The sequence below is a fragment of the Pipistrellus kuhlii genome, unplaced genomic scaffold, assembly GCF_014108245.1.
Source record: "Pipistrellus kuhlii isolate mPipKuh1 unplaced genomic scaffold, mPipKuh1.p scaffold_m20_p_16, whole genome shotgun sequence".
Classification (NCBI taxonomy): Eukaryota; Metazoa; Chordata; class Mammalia; order Chiroptera; family Vespertilionidae; genus Pipistrellus; species Pipistrellus kuhlii.
The window spans coordinates 19,386,438-19,395,165 of record NW_023425471.1 but is presented as its reverse complement, the minus strand read 5'-3'; positions in this window follow the sequence as shown (position 1 = coordinate 19,395,165).

The window sequence follows — 8,728 nt, the reverse complement described above, 5'->3', positions numbered from 1 at the left end:
ACTTATCTTTTTTATTCTGTTGGAGGTAATTGAAATAGGGATTCTTAATAGTTTACTTTTCTCTCAGCACCCAATAGTGACATAGATGCTTGGCCATTAGTAAGAAATTACAAAGCTTCACCTTAACAATGGTTCTCAATTTGAGATCAATATGCCATACTGACCAAACTGAATAAAATCAGCAGATTCAACCCTGGCTGGTTTGGCTCAGTGGATAGAGTGTCAACCTCCAGACCGAAGGGTCCCAGGTTCCATTCTGTCTTGCGGGCTAAATCCCCAGTAGGGGGTGTGCAGGAGGCAACCAATCAATGGTTCTCTCTAATCATTGATGTTTCTCTCTCTCCCTTCTTCTCTGAAATCGATAAAAATAAAAAAATAACAATGAACAAAACAAAAACAACCACCACTGGGTTGTATTTTTATATATATATATATATATATATATATATATATATATATAATTTTTTTTTTTAATCAACAGATTTAGTTCACATTTCTAGAACACCAGCTTGGGTAGGTTTTTCCCTGCTATCTTACTTTTTTTCCTACCTTAAGAATTCTAGTTTCTTTCCCCTATTACATAAAAAATGAAGAAAGTGAATCTATTAAAAAGACTGTCCCTAAGAGTAAATAAAATTCATCATAGCTAGGCTCTATCCTGTCAGAAGGAACTATTTTCTTCATCATTCTTAGAGTGTAAAAGCCTTTTCCCAATTCTCTTCCTCTTTCCAAGGCAGCTTCCCCCCCCCCCTTTTTACACTAAGGAATCAAAAGCTACATGTATTTCAGAACCAATTTCATCTTAAAAGCACTTAGAGAAATCTTAGCTTGTTCTTGAACTTGTCTTTTGTCCTGCCACTTTGCCCCTACTCCCTTAAAAACCAACTCAGCCCAAATCACATTTTTCCACAAGCCACTGCACTATTCTTTCCATACCTCATCCTGGTGAGGATGGACCTCACAAAGAAATGTGATGGGGAAAATAGTTTGTTTTCCATAAACAATGTAGTAGTTAGAGAATGGTATAAACATGCAATAATATTTCCCTGGGAAGTTTATCTTGGCTGCTCAGAGATCCAAATATTTGCTATTAAAGAGATGAAAACCATGAATGTAATAATTGAATCAGACTCAACAAAGTTGTCAAGGTTAGAAGTTTTGGGCTTTTTCAGATCTTTCCTGAGCATGTGCACAGCCCTGCACATGCATGTGTTTCTCTAGATCCCTATGATTATGTCTGCTTTGCAAAGCTCACTATGGCTATCCCATTCCCTGGATTTTCCTTTTAAAGATTTGGTCAGTTTTTTGTTTTCCCCAAGAAGTATTGCCCTCTTGGGCAGCAGCAGTGTTAAGCAATTGCTGATTATCCTTTTTTTTAATTTTTATTTTTGTGACACATGCCCTTAGATAAGGTATTTTCCACTGAATTAAGTTCTGAGGTGAGTCAAATTGCAAGAAGCCTTGCATATAAATGGGTCTTTCCCAGGAATCTCCTAGAGAGATAAAATAGTGGCAATTTTCTGGGAAAGGGGTTTTCTGAAAAGCTGTAAACCTTTTCTATTTCAAGTGTCTGCTTGGCTTCTGGTTTTCACAGCTATAAATAGGTTGTTGAAGCTGCTGGTTGCCAATGTCACTTTGGAGGTGTTGAGGGGGGATGGGCATAGGGAAAGTTTCATACCCATCAAACTCACTGTCCTTTCCTACATTCAATGCTTGTCTTGACCAGGTGCTCCTCTTATTATTTAGATTAATTTTCAAGGTTCTGAACAAGTTGATCTTTACTATTATGACCAGTATTCTTTTGGCTTTAGTGACTTTTTACTCGCCCTTGTTCTATTATTCCAGAACTCCCACCCCTCCTCTTGCTTTTTCATCTGCTGCTGGTATAACAAGTTGGTCAAATATGCTAGTAAAAGACAAAGAGCAAATATCCCAGGTAATGCAGTCCACAAAATCAGTCTTCTGGATCAAGGAGAAATGAATGGAGTGTGTGCGGAGGAACAGTTAGGGAAAACCTAGTACAGCATTGTTATGGAAACTGATATGTAAACCAGATGCCAATTTCTGACTTCACAGTCAGAATTATTTTTCATAAGCACTAGAGTACTTGCAATTAAAATGACTAGGGTATCCAATCTCTGTACACGGTAAGCAAAATTATAATCAGTAGGCTGGCTGCTTGCTTGGCGTAAAATCAGAAAATATAAATAAATATTAGTGTCAGGTTAATTTTACTAAAAACTTTCTTGCTTGAAGTAAGAACATGCTTGGCATAAAGCCAGCTTCTCCATGCTAAATACTTGCATGGGCACTGCCAATGGTTTTGATTTTTACAGAACAACATCCTCCTTTTCCTATACTTTCTCAGCTGAGTAAACTCCATTCTTGTGGATACCATGTTCCAGATGTGCATTTTCTCAGCTAGATTAAAGTCTTACTCAAATGGAGATATTCTTCTCTTCTTACATTTGTTTACTATCTCTTCAAATAATTTTTCATTCACTAGTTTCATGCTTAAATTCTCTGAAAATTATTTTTTTATATTTTAGAGTTATAGGGTAACGTAATTTCATATTTACTTTGAAAATGGTCTATATTGCACTGGTTATGTGAAAACTTGTGCTCAAGAAGATCCAGAAATTTATGATGAAGAAGATTGGTATCATAAATGTGTTCATTAAACCAGGCTGAAGAAAGATTTCTGGACCAAATGAATCCTTATTAGGTTGTCTAGAAAGATTAACACAAAAATGTAACAAAATACTTCTTAAATCTGTATTGTATGTGTTGTTGTTTTTTGGGTTTTTTTTGGGGGGGGCAGGGAGGAAAAAGGGACATCTGTATTACTTTCAATAATAAAAATAAAATTTTAAAAAACCTATAGGCTATTAAGATATGAAAACTAACAAACAACAACGAAGATATAAAACCTGGCGGGCCGGATCAGACTCCTCTGCGGGCCGCATGTGGCCCACGGGCCGTAGTTTGAAGACGCCTGCACCAATGGTTCTCAACCTTTTTAGTGCCACAGCCCTTTAATACAGTTCCTCATGTTGTGGTGACCCCCAACCATAAAATTATTTTCGTTGCTACTTCATAACTGTAATTTTGCTAATCTTATGAATCATAATGTAAATATCTGTGTTTTTAGGTTAAATTTTTGTATAAAAACGTTCAACAGAAAAATATCAGTGGCTTACTACAATAAAAACATTTTTCATTCAATTTATATGTCTATTATGGGTCAGATGCAACTTTGTTTGAGGAGCCCTGCCTAAGATATTTCTGGTCTCCTGGCAGATAAAAATGATATGAATAGTAAGGCATATTCTGGCCATAAATGCTTCTCCTCAGAAGTGACCCAGCTGACTTCTACTTCAAAATCATATGACCAATACAAATAATATCTCCAAGCTTAAACTCATGGTACAGATAAATGTATTTTTTCCATTAGGAAAGAGAGAAAAAGTACAGAGAAATATGGTAAATATGTTTGACAATAAGGCAATGTATCATATTCTCCTATTCACGTACCTTGAAAACCAAAGTAATGTGTCTTTCCATCTATGATACTTACTACATTAATTTTATCAGGACTTATAATATCAATAATTAATTATTAATATGATGTATTAATTGAATGTCCTATAAATTTTAAAGACAATTACGGTCTCTGTGGATTAATTTAGTGAATAATGAGTTGGCTTTGATCTGAAATTAATTGATATAGTACTGCTAATCTATGTCCTCCCCCTTTTATAAAAGAGAACAAAATTGTTGCTAGATTAGGAGCTGCACACCAAGCCTCTATTTATTTGCTCAAGCAAATAAAGCATGCTTACAACAGTAATTAGATTTACCATAATCCACTGTTATTCTTCACAAATTGTTTATCTTATACTTAGTCAAAATAAGGTATGATCATGAGGATGGAAGAGAAAGAATCACCTCTTCACAATAAATGTACTCTGGCTAACTTAAGTGAAAGTAGTTATTAAAGAATATTCACTAGCTTACAGAGTCTTGTGAGGCTCAGAGAAAGTCTACAGCAGTGGTTCTCAACCTTTTTAATGCCATGACCCTTTAATACAATTCCTCATGTTGTGGTGACCCCTAACCATAAAATTATTTTTGTTGCTACTTCATAACTGTAATTTTGCTACTGTTATGAATCATAATGTAAATATCTGTGTTTTCCGATGGTCTTAGGCTCTACAGCAGCAACCCACAGGCTGAGAACTGCTGCTGTAGAGCTTAAGATCATCAGAAAAAAACACAGATATTTACATTATGATTCATAAGATTAGCAAAATTACAGTTATGAAGTAGCAACGAAAATAATTTTATGGTTGGGGGTCACCACAACATGAGGAACTGTATTAAAGGGCTGTGGCACTAAAAAGGTTGAGAACCATTGGTGCAGGCGTCTTCAAACTACGGCCCGTGGGCCACATGCGGCCCGCAGAGGAGTCTGATCCGGCCCGCCAGGTTTTTTGGGCAGTGAGCGCAGCCGAGGTGTTACAGTAGGAATTAGTAGTTCATATAGTCCGGCCCTCCAGTTCTCTGAGGGACCGTGATCTGGCCCCCACTTTAAAAAGTTTGAGGACCCCTGGAGGCTAGCACTCTAAACTGAAAGATACAACTGTCTTTAATTGGAAAGTGCTGTTGCAGGTTTGAGAGCAATGGCCACCAGCAGTAAGATGGAAAACTTAACTTTATAGCCACTACTACACTTTCCAGCACCAATGCCATTTCTGTGATACCAACTCATCCTTTCTTCTGAAGGCTAGATGCCTCTTCTGCCAACAAAGACAAATAGAAGAATGAAAAATGGTCCCATTTTCTCACAGAATTCATTCATCGTGTTTCTGAACCATAGAGTCAAGTTCATATGCCCATTCTTAGCTGAAAGGGAAGTTTGGACTATCACATTCTGGTTTTTATGTCTATGAACTTGCTTTGCAATGCAGGAATTTCCCCCAATAAAGTAAAACTATTATTACTTAAAATAATGAGCAATCATAAATACGGCATATGTTTTATACATGGAAGTAACTTACTAAATATACAAAAGAAAACTGAAAACTAAAACTGGAAAAAGGAAGAGAATATGAAATGTCATTATTGGAATAAAAAAACTATGGAAAGCTTCTACAGAAGGAGAAAAAGCTTCACCTTAAAGATTTGCTCATGGGATTAATTTAAAATAAGAGAATTGGTTGCATGTGTGTACAATTTGAGCTTAAATTTGTCCAATATAAAACAAATGTAGACTCAGTAAGAAAATGTTTTAATCAAAAGGACTATTGCAAAGTGGTTGTTATAATAAGGAAAATGTTCTGACCATAAAAACTACAAGCACCTCAATAATTAGACAAAAGGAATTTTTCTTTTATAGAGAGGAATCAACATATTGGGTATGGGCAAGAGGTATGAAAAAATGGAATCAGACAGTAGTTCAGGGAAGGTTTTATTCTGGGTCCATCCTATTCTCAGGAAAGGCTGTTAAAGAGGGGCTGTATGCTCCCTCAGGCTGAGGGTGGGTCAAAGTTCAGAGACCTGGGGAAAGGAGAGAATCTTAACCAACTTTTGGTTAACATACATTTTGTTCTGATAGATGGGGAATGGCAAGTAGTTTTGCTAATAATTTATAAGACATAGAATGGGAATATGGAGGTCTGTGTTTGGTCTTGCCAGAAGTATACAAGGGGAAGATTTGTGAGTTTTACTTAATTCATATAGTGAGAATAAACAAATCATTTTTTCTGTCAAAGAATAGACAGCCATCATTTTTAAAAATATATATTTTATTGATTTTTTTACAGAGAAGAAGGGAGAGAGATAGAGAGTTAGAAACATCGATGAGAAAGAAACATCGACCAGCTGCTTCTTGCACACCCCTCACCGGGGATGTGCCCACAACCAATGTACATGCCCTTGACTGGAATCGAACCAGGGACCTTTCAGTCCCTGACCGATGCTCTACCGCTGAGCCAAACCGGTTTTGGCAGACAGCCACCGTTTTGAATTTCATGACTTGGTAGCCTCCGTGTTGGCCACATGGCTTGCAGCTCGCCTGAGAGCTACCATCTTGAAACAGCAAAGGCCTTTGAATTAGCTCAGAGGTCGGCAAACTCATTAGTCAACAGAGCCAAATATCAACACTTCAATGACTGAAATTTCTTTTGAGAGCCAACTTTTTAAACTTAAACTTCTTCTAATTTCACTTCTTCAAAATAGACTCGCCCAGGCCATGGTATTTTGTGGAAGAGCCACACTCAAGGGGCCAAAGAGCAGCATGTGGCTTTTGAGCCAGTTTGCCAACCACAGAATTAGCCAATTGGGAAAGACTGTGCACCTGAGCTCCATTCAATAGCAAGGGACAGGTCTCGTCAGGGATTGTAAATACCGAGCAGACTGCCTACTTGGTATGCCGTGCTTCCAGACCATGTGTGCGCACCCTTCTATGTAGAAGTAAAGATATTTGCCTTGCTGCCTGGCTGCAGAGTATGTTTTGTGTTATACCAGGAACCCTGAATTTGGGGGCTCACCTTATTTTTAACAATATGGAGAAGAATGGTCCTTTGTAGTAAGCCCTTGTCCAGAACACAAAATGGTAAGAAAGATTCATTTAACTTTCTCTGTGATCCAGGAGCATAGATTCAAAATTGTCAAATCCCTTGCCCTAGGCAAAAGAGCATAGAAACTATTCTACCCCTGTCCTCCAGGGCTAAAGATTTACTGTCTAGATAAGTTAAGCCAACTAGGATATGTACAGACACATCTGAGGATGGGAGTGAGATGTCATAGTAAAAATAAGGGAATTAAATAAGACCTGAGAAAGCCTAGTTACGGTAGTCTTGTAACTGATTGCATGCCAGTCTTTTCGTCATCCCAGCTGAGTGATTAGCAGACATTTATTTGATTGTTTCTTTGAAACTGGTTTTGTATAGTCCTCATACCCTTGAATTAGCTTGAATAATTTTGGTTGAATTTACTTGGTCATCGTTTTGTATAAAGATTTTCCTAATGGATTTTGTAGTTAACAGATATGATTTTAAAATTAACTATGCTGTTTATTCTCTCAGTGATTTTGGACAAGGGTTGTGGACTGGATTTCCCAGGTTACAGAATCTGACATGGATTTTTTGAGGCAGGATATTTACTAAGAGTGCCCTGAGGAACAACACCCAGGAGAAGAAGGTTTGGGTAGAAAGAAAAATTCAGCTTCAGTGCAGGCCTATTTGAAACCCTCATCATTCTCATGGGGAGCATGGCACTGGAAAAACACTTCAGAAATTTCCCAACTTGGGCCAAGATAAGTATTTTTGTACTCAATTTTATTTATTTCAAAGGAGATTTAGCAAGTACATGGACTCCATTTGATTGTTTTATAGAACAAGGGTTATGTTAGCATAATTTATTGACATGGATAGAATTATTCTGAGGTATTCTGTAACACAAAGGTAGCAAAAATAAGGAAATAACCTTTCAGATAAAGGAACATTTTCCACCTGAGAATTTTACAGCAGGATGAGAAACTTATCCACCACTATCATTTAAAGGCTACCCTGAGTACATTGAGATATTTGAAAATATTTTTAGGCCTCATTGTCACCTTGACAATGCTTTTGTATTTTGAGGTCACATGAAAATTGGAAACCATCCTGTATAGCACTTGCACTTTAACTTACAGCTTATAAATGGCCATTTTTAGATGAAAACAAGGCTTTCTAATCAACAGTCAGTTTTAGAATGTGGCTTTGTTTTTAGAGGATGACATACCATAACTACCACTAATCATTTAGTCCATTATATTATAAAAATAAAATAATGGTTTTTAGTTTTTATTCCCTGACTCTTAACTTAAAATAAGACCAATGTTTAAAAGAAATGAAATGTATCCTGCAATCATTGCTCTTGCAGATACAGAAATGAAAAGTCCTCACTGTAAATACAAACTATTTCTAAAATTAATTAATAAATCTTTATACTGACAAATATTACTTGATAAACTCCTACATAATGCTGTTTGAGCATTATGATGAATTTTACCTCAATTATAAGTTATAGTATCTGCCTTTATATTACCTAGTTATTCCAGGCCCAAAGAATCTGATAAAAGTATAGTTCAAAAGCAATATGTATCTGTCAGGGTTTTGTGTTGCAAACTGAAACTGACTTTGGCTTGCTTAAGCAGAAATTGAATGTATGGCAAGGATATCTGTCAGCTTACAGAACTGACAGGATGTCTGTAGAACCAGGCTTAGCAAATGAAAGTGTAGGGATACTTGTATAAAAATAAAATGAAAACACAGGGATGCTTATATAAGAACAAGTTTTATCCACTGCTACTAAACCCAGCCCCCCTTTTCAGATGTTTTCATAGCTATACATTTAATTGTTTCTTTCCTTCACCTTTGTGACACTCTCAGAATTCAGATTCCTGAACTACAGTTAAGTTGTATTGGGTTGGTTGCCAACGGAAGAGAGAGATTCTCCTATTTGGCCTTCTCTTTCACAAAGATTCTCATTAGGGAGGATTCCTTCAAACTAAAAAATAGAAATCACAAAAATTCAAACACTTGGAGGCTGAATAACATGTTATTAAACAATGAGTGGGTTACCAAAGAGACCAAAGAAGAAACAAAAAAACCTCCTGAAAACAAACGACAATGAAAACACAACAATCCAAAATATTTGGGACACAGTAAAAGCAAACCTGAGA